The following is a 7,330-nucleotide window of genomic DNA, read 5'->3' as shown; positions in this document are numbered from 1 at the left end:
CCACGAAAAAATAACCGCAATGCTGCAGCTGCCTACACCTACGTACATTGAATCCATCCAGTGTCTATTAGAATTTGCAAGTTGTCTGACAAAATTTCTTCCAAGCCTCTGAGATGTACGTGAACCCCTGAGGAGAATCCTGGGTCACAAAGATGTGTTATGGGCATGGTTACCTCAACATATTAGATAGCTGTGAATGTGCATATATTTCATTTTACAGTGCCCCCTACTGGTAAGGCAGAGGGGTGATAGGTTGTGTACCTCCCTAGCATTCTCCTTTCTTAGTACCACTCTACCCTGTGGTGGGCTGTCCATGCAGTAACTGATCCCTCCATCTAGGCCACATGTTCAAATCCATCCCTTTCAGGGTATACATAAGAGTCCAATAATATGGTAGCCTTCAGGATTCAGGACTTCACTTTTGGGTCAGGGTCTCATGGTCAAGACCCTTGTATCTTCAGGGTCTACCCCTGTCAGGGTTCCCTCCGCACTCTGAACTCTAGGGTAAAGATGTGGGGACCCGCGTGAAAGACCTCCTAAGCTTATTTCTACCAGTTTAGGTTAAAAACTCCCCAAGGCACAAATTGTCCCTTTTATCTTGGATTAGGCAATGCTGCCACCACCAGATGATTTAGACAAACTCAGGGAAAAGACCATTTGGAGTTCCGACTCCCCCCAAGCCCCCGCACCCCCTTTCCTGGGGAGGCTTGAGAATAAACAAGATGAGCACAGACGAACCTTGGGTTTTTTTGGGACACAAAAAAACCCCAATCAGATTCTAAAAGAAACAGAACTTTATTATAAAGAAAAAAGGTAAAAGAAACACCTCTGTAAAATTAGAATGGAAGATAATCTTAAGGGCAATCAGATTAAAAAACACAGAGGATTTCCCTCTGGGCCAAACTTTAAAGTTACAAAAAGAAAACCAGGAATATACCTTCCTCTCAGCACAGAGAAAATCACAAGCCAAAACAAAAATAAGCTAACGCATTCCCTTGCTAGTACTTAGTAATTCTAATGGAGTTGGATTGCTTGCTTCCTTGATCTGTGTCTGGCAAGCACACAAAACAGACAGACCTAAACCTCCCGTGCCACCCAGATTTGAAAGTATCTTGTTCCCTTATTGGTCCTTTTGGTCAGGTGCCAGCCAGGTTACCTGAGCTTCTTAGCCTTTTACAGGTAAAAGGATTTTGTGCCTCTGACCAGGAGGGATTTTATAGTACTGTATACAGGAAGGTTATTACCCTCCCCTTTATATTTATGACATCTCCCAGCTAGATTCCCCAGTGAGGGACAGATTTCCATAGTTGTCCCTCTTCAGGGCTGTGTAGGGGAGCCCAGGCCCTCCCTCTCCACTAGGCTCTAATCCAGGGCCCAGTGGTAGGTAGTTAAATCCTGTGCCCTGGGGTGCTGTGCAGCTTCCTTCCTGGATCACTTCCTTCTAGCCTCTCTTCCCCCAGGGTAAGCAAAGAACTAAACATAAAGGTAAAGTCTCTAACGTTCAGACAGTCACAAATCCCTTCTTTGTAGGCTTGGTCCAGTCACTATAGAGGCAACAAGAGCTCAGAGTATGGATCAACTCACATCCCCTGCCTTCAACTGAGCTATTCTGCTCCCCATTTTAAGGTACTTCTCCAGCCCCTGCAGGCTTTACAGGAGTGGTGGAGTGGGGCCATCTGGGCTCAGAGTAGCTCTTTAACCCCTTCCTTTCAAGTGTGGGTTTGAACACCCCACCACAAATGGAGTGAAAAAAAAAGTTATAAAAAAGTTTTACTGGTAGCTGCACACTAATTAGATTACTAAGAATTATGGGAACAAAACAGTGTGTTTTTTACAACAGGTCTCTCTTCATGTATAATGCCTTTTTTAAAAAACATACTTTGAATTACAGAGGCTGATTTTAAAATGGCTCTGCAAGTGGGTTGTAATTTGAGCTTCTAAGGACTGCTCATTGCAGACTGCATGCCAGGATTGCAGCTAGCTGATTGGTATGTTTGTCTCCAAACCTTACTGGCTTGAGCCATGTCATGCAACTATAGGACTGGTACAGAGGCAATCAAAAGTGACATTGTAACTGACAGCTCTGACAATTGAAAGTAGAACATTCCGCATTAGAGTTTACTGGGAGAAACTGACCTGAACCGCAGCACTAATTCTAAAAACCTCAGAGCAGCTGGTGACCCATCTAAAAATATTATTATACGGTCATAAAGGTTAAAAGAAAGCTGGCTAGCTTACAATGCAGCGCACCTTAATTCTCCTTTCGAGTGTGTCTAACGGTCAAAGTTCAGAGCCAGTGGCCATTGTGCACAAAATAAAGTGTGGCCAATTCTTCCCCTCTTTTCACATTAGGTTTGACTGTCTTCTGCAACTCAATGCTGATTTTTCCTCTGAAGTCAAGATCAAAAGTCATTCTTTTGTGCTCTGCTCCTGAGTGATCTCAGTGGGAGAATATAAAATAAATCTGTGATAAAAAGAAAACCTGTTAGGCTCTCACATCTCATTTAGAAACAAATCAAACAAACAAAAATCCCTACAAAATCTAAAAGGGCTGTTTGTCCTATGGTTGGATCTTACATGGTCTCCCAAAGACAATAAATGTTTGTAAGATTGTTGGCTGGTGTGGGGGAAGGTATTATTTTATGAAGAGCTCCTTGTGGAGCAATCACCTACAAATGGTATCTGGAGCCTTAAGTTCCATGATCCCCTGCTTATTTACTTCTCTTAGGGCTCAAAATTCACAGAAGTCAATGGGATCTTGCCATTGACCTTGGTGGGCTTCAGATCAGGCTCTTAGATCATATTTTGCTCTCACATCTCTCAACGGATGTATTAGTCTGTGTGCATGTATAAAACTGCCATTAATGTCAAGTGGATCTGAAAGGTCCCATAGACTGTGATATGCGAAGTGGGGGGGAAAAAACTTAAAATGTTCTTGCAAATCCAGGCTCCCAATCTGTTTAAAAAAAAGCAATTTAAATGTGCTACTTTACACTCCGCCCATAGTGCCCATTGCTGGGCACTGTGTCACCTCTCTGTTCAACATCCATCCAGCACAGGGCTCCCAAATCCCTAGAGTATCAGAAAGATGCTGATTTGAGGTAAGAAGGGGCCAGGCTCAGCGGGCAGCTGGAGATTGTTTGTGAGCAGGAGCTGACTGTGGAGAGAAGGACAGTCCAGAAGCCATCTGAGAGCTGGGGCTTGGAAATCTAAGAACTGGGCTGGGAAGCAGCCTGTATTGGGAGGAGAGGGGCAGTAGTAGGTGTGACAAGGGGAGACCCAGGAATAGCCTTCAAAGAAAGAGGGTTCCCATCAGAACTCTTATTTTGCCAGGAGAAGAAGGATGGTCCAGTGGTTAGGGTACAAACCTGAGCTTCAAGAGATCAGGGTCTTGTTCTGCCACAGACTTGCTGTGTGACCTTGGGACAGTCAATTAGGTCATGCCTGTATTTAAAAGCTTTGCTGCTTTAACTACGCTGGCATCGTTAAAGTGGCTACCCTGTCTCCCTCCTCCCAGTGTGGACAGACAGCACTTTGCAGTGGTTTGGTTAGATCAATAACTTTTTGTTCTTATTTGACATAGTTGAATAGTCCAACTTCAGGCTGGCTTAAACGGTTCCACCCCAACTCTCAATAAGAAATAATACTCATTATAGGAATATATGGATAGGGGCATGGTCTTTTGTTCTGTAAACCTCCGTGAGTCCTTGTGCTCAAAGCATTACAGGGAACAGTTTCAGAAAGTACAGGCTGTCTTGCCACCATGAAAGTGTATGTGCGTGAGGACCCTTGTTTCAATGTAGTTGTTGAAATGGTCTTTTACTGAGGAATGTTGTAGTTGGCAGTGAATTTGAATGTCCAAATATTTATTTTATTGTTCATGGAGTAATAGATTCGAAGTCAGAAGGACAATTATTATCTAGTCTCTGATTTCCTGCATAAAGCAGGCCATAGAATTTACCACTAATTCCTGGATGAAGCCCATAACTTTGAGTTGAACTAAAGCATGATGGATAATCAGCTGAACGTAGGCTCCCAGTGTGACACTATGCCCAAAAGGATGCCTAAATAGGGTAATCTTGAATAGGAGTAGAGAAGTTAGGATTGCTAGGAAGAGATGGGATCCACCTAATGAAGAGAGGGAAGAGCATCTTCGCAGGCAGGCTCACTAACCTAGTGAGGAGGGCTTTAAACTAGGTTTGCTGGGGGATGATGACCGAAGCCCAGAGGTAAGTGGGGGAGTGGGATACCGGGAGGAAACACAAGGGGGAGGGTACAAGACAGAAAGCCTCCTGATTCATACTGAGAAAGTAGGGCAATCGGCTAGTTTTCTTAGGTGCATGTACATGAATGCAAGAAGCCTGGGAAACAAGCAGGAAGAACTGGAGGTCCTGACACAATCAAGGAACTATGATGTGATTGGAATAACAGGAACTTTGTGGGGCAGTTCACATGACTGGAGCACTATTATGGATGGGTATAAACTGTTCATTAAGGACAGGTACGGGAGAAAAGGTGCAGGGGTTGCATTGTATGTAAGAGAGTGGTGTGATTGCTCAGAGCTCCAGTTTGAAACTGGAGAAAAGTCTGTTGAGAATCTTTGGGTTAAGTTTAGAGGTGAGAGCAACAAGGGTGATGTCACGGTGGGCGTGTGCTATAGACCATCGGATCAGAAGGATGAGGTAGGTGAGGCTTTCTTCGGACAACTAACTGAAGTCTCCAGATCACAGGCCTGGTTCTAATGGGGGACTTCAATCACTCTGACATCTGCTGAGAGAGCAATACAGCAGTGCACAGACAATCCAGGAAGTTCTTGGAGAGTGCTGGGGACAACTTCATGGTACAAGTGCTGGAGGAACTGACTAGGGGCCGTGCTCCTCTTGACCTGCTGCTTACAAATAGGGAAGAATTGGTAGGGGAAGTAAAAGTTGGTGGCAACCTAGGCAGCAGTGCCCATGAGATGGTCGAGTTCAGGATCCTGAAAAAAGGAAGAAAGGAGAGTAGCAAAATACGGACCCTGGACGTCAGAAAAGCAGATTTTGACTCCCTTAGAGAACTGATAGGCAGGATCCCCTGGGAGGCTAATATCCGGGGCAAGGAGTCCAGGAGAGCTGGCTGTATTTTAAAGAAGCCTTATTGAGGGCGCTGGAACAAACCATCCCGAAGTGCAGAAAGAATAGCAAATATGGCAGACGACCAGCTTGGCTTAACAGTAAAATCTTCGGTGAGCTTATACTCAAAAAGGAAGCTTACAAGAAGTGGAAATTTGGACAAATGACTAGGGGGGAGTATAAAAATATTAGTAGAGCATGCAAGGGTGTAATCAGGAAGGCCAAGGCACAACTGGAGTTTCATCTAGCAAGGGATGTGAAGGGTAACAAGAAGAGTTTCTACAGATATGTTAACAACAAGAAGGTGGTCAGGGAAAGTGTGAGACACTTACTGAATGGGGGAGGCAACATAGTGACAGATGTGGAAAAAGCTGAAGTACTCAATGCTTTTTTTGCCTCGGTCTTCACAGACAAGGGCAGCTCCCAGACTGCTGCACTGGGCAACACAGCATGGGGAGGAGGTGAGCAGCCCTCAGTGATGAAAGAATAGGTTAACGACTATTTAGAAAAGTTGGACATGCACAAGTCCATGGGTCAGGATCTAATGCATCCGGGGGTACTGAGGGAGTTGGCTGATGTGATTGCCATTGGCCATTATCTTTGAAAATTTGTAGCAATCAGGGGAGGTCCCGGACAATTGGAAAAAGGCAAATATAGTGCCCATATTTTAAAAAGGGAAAAAAGAGAACCTGGGGAACTATAGACTGGTCAGCCTCACTTCAGTCCCCAGCAAAATCATGGAGCAGGTCCTCAAGGAATCCATTTTGAAGCACTTGGAGGAGAGGAAGGTGATCAGGAACAGTCAACATGGATTCACAAAGGGCAAGTCATGCCTGACCAACCTGATTGCCTTCCATGATGAGATAACTGGTTCCGTGGATATGGGGAAAGCGGTGGATGTGTTATATCTTGACTGTCTCCCACAGTATTCTTGCCAGCAAGTTAAAAAAAGTATGGATTGGATGAATGGAGTATAAGGTGGATAGAAAGCTGGCTAGATTGTCGGGCTCTACGGGTAGTGATCAATGGCTTGATATCTAGTTGGCAGCCGGTATCAAGCGGAGTGCCCCAGGGGTCAGTCCTGTGGCCAGTTTTGTTCAACATTTTTATTAATGATCTGGATGATGGGATTAATTGCACCCTCAGCAAGTTTGCAGATGACACTAAGATGGAGGGAGAGGTAGATACACTGGAGGGTAGGGATAGGGTTCAGAATGATGTAGACAAATTGGAGGATTGAGCCAAAAGAAATCCGATGAGGTTCAACAAGGACAAGTGCAGAGTTCTGCACTTAGGAAGGAAGAATCCCATGCACTGCTACTGCATGCAGACCAACTAGCTAAGCAGCAGTTGTGCAGAAAAGGACCTGGGGATTACAGTGGACCAGAAGCTGGATATGAGTCAGCAGTGTGCCCTTGTTGCCAAGAAGGCCAATGGCATATTGGGCTGTATTAGTAGGAGCATTGCCAGCAGATCGAAAGAAGTGATTATTCCCCTCTATTCGGCACTGGTGAGGCCACATGTGGAGTATTGCTTCCAGTTTTGTTCCCCTCACTACAGAAGGGATGTGGACAAATTGGAGAAAGTCCAGCGGAGAGCAACAAAAAGGATTAGGGGGCTGGGGCACATGACTTACGTGGAGAAGCTGAGGGAACTAGGGTTATGTAGTCTGTGGAAGAGAAGAGTCGGGGGGATTTGATAGCAGCCTTTAACTACCTGAAGGGGGGTTCCAAAGAGGATGGAGCTAGGCTCTTCTCAGCGGTGGCAGATGACAGAACAAGAAGCGTTGGTCTCAAGTTGCAGTGGGGGAGGTCTAGGTCGGATATTTCACCAGGAGGGTGGTGAAGCACTGGAATGGGTTACCTAGGGCGGTGGTGGAATCACCATCCTTAGAGGTTTTTAAGGCCCGGCTTGAAAAAGCGTTGGCTGGTATGACTTAGTTGGTGTTGGTCCTGCTTTGAGCAGGGAATTGGACTAGATGACCTCCTGAGGTCTCTTCCAGCCCTTAATATTCTATGATTCTGTGATTCTAAGTTATTTTACTTCTACTTTTGGCACTAATGTAACTGCTGTTGGAATACTGTGTCTAGTAGTGGTGTCCACAATTCAAGAAGGATGTTGATAAATTGGAAAGCGTTCAGAGAAAAGCCATCAGAATAATTAAAGGATTGTAAAACATGCGTTACACTGACAGACTCAAGAAGTTCAGTCTATTTAAC

Source organism: Natator depressus, chromosome 2 (assembly GCF_965152275.1).
Source record: "Natator depressus isolate rNatDep1 chromosome 2, rNatDep2.hap1, whole genome shotgun sequence".
Lineage (NCBI taxonomy): Eukaryota > Metazoa > Chordata > Testudines > Cheloniidae > Natator > Natator depressus.
The sequence above is the reverse complement of the archived record's forward strand: the minus strand, read 5'-3'. Positions refer to the sequence as shown.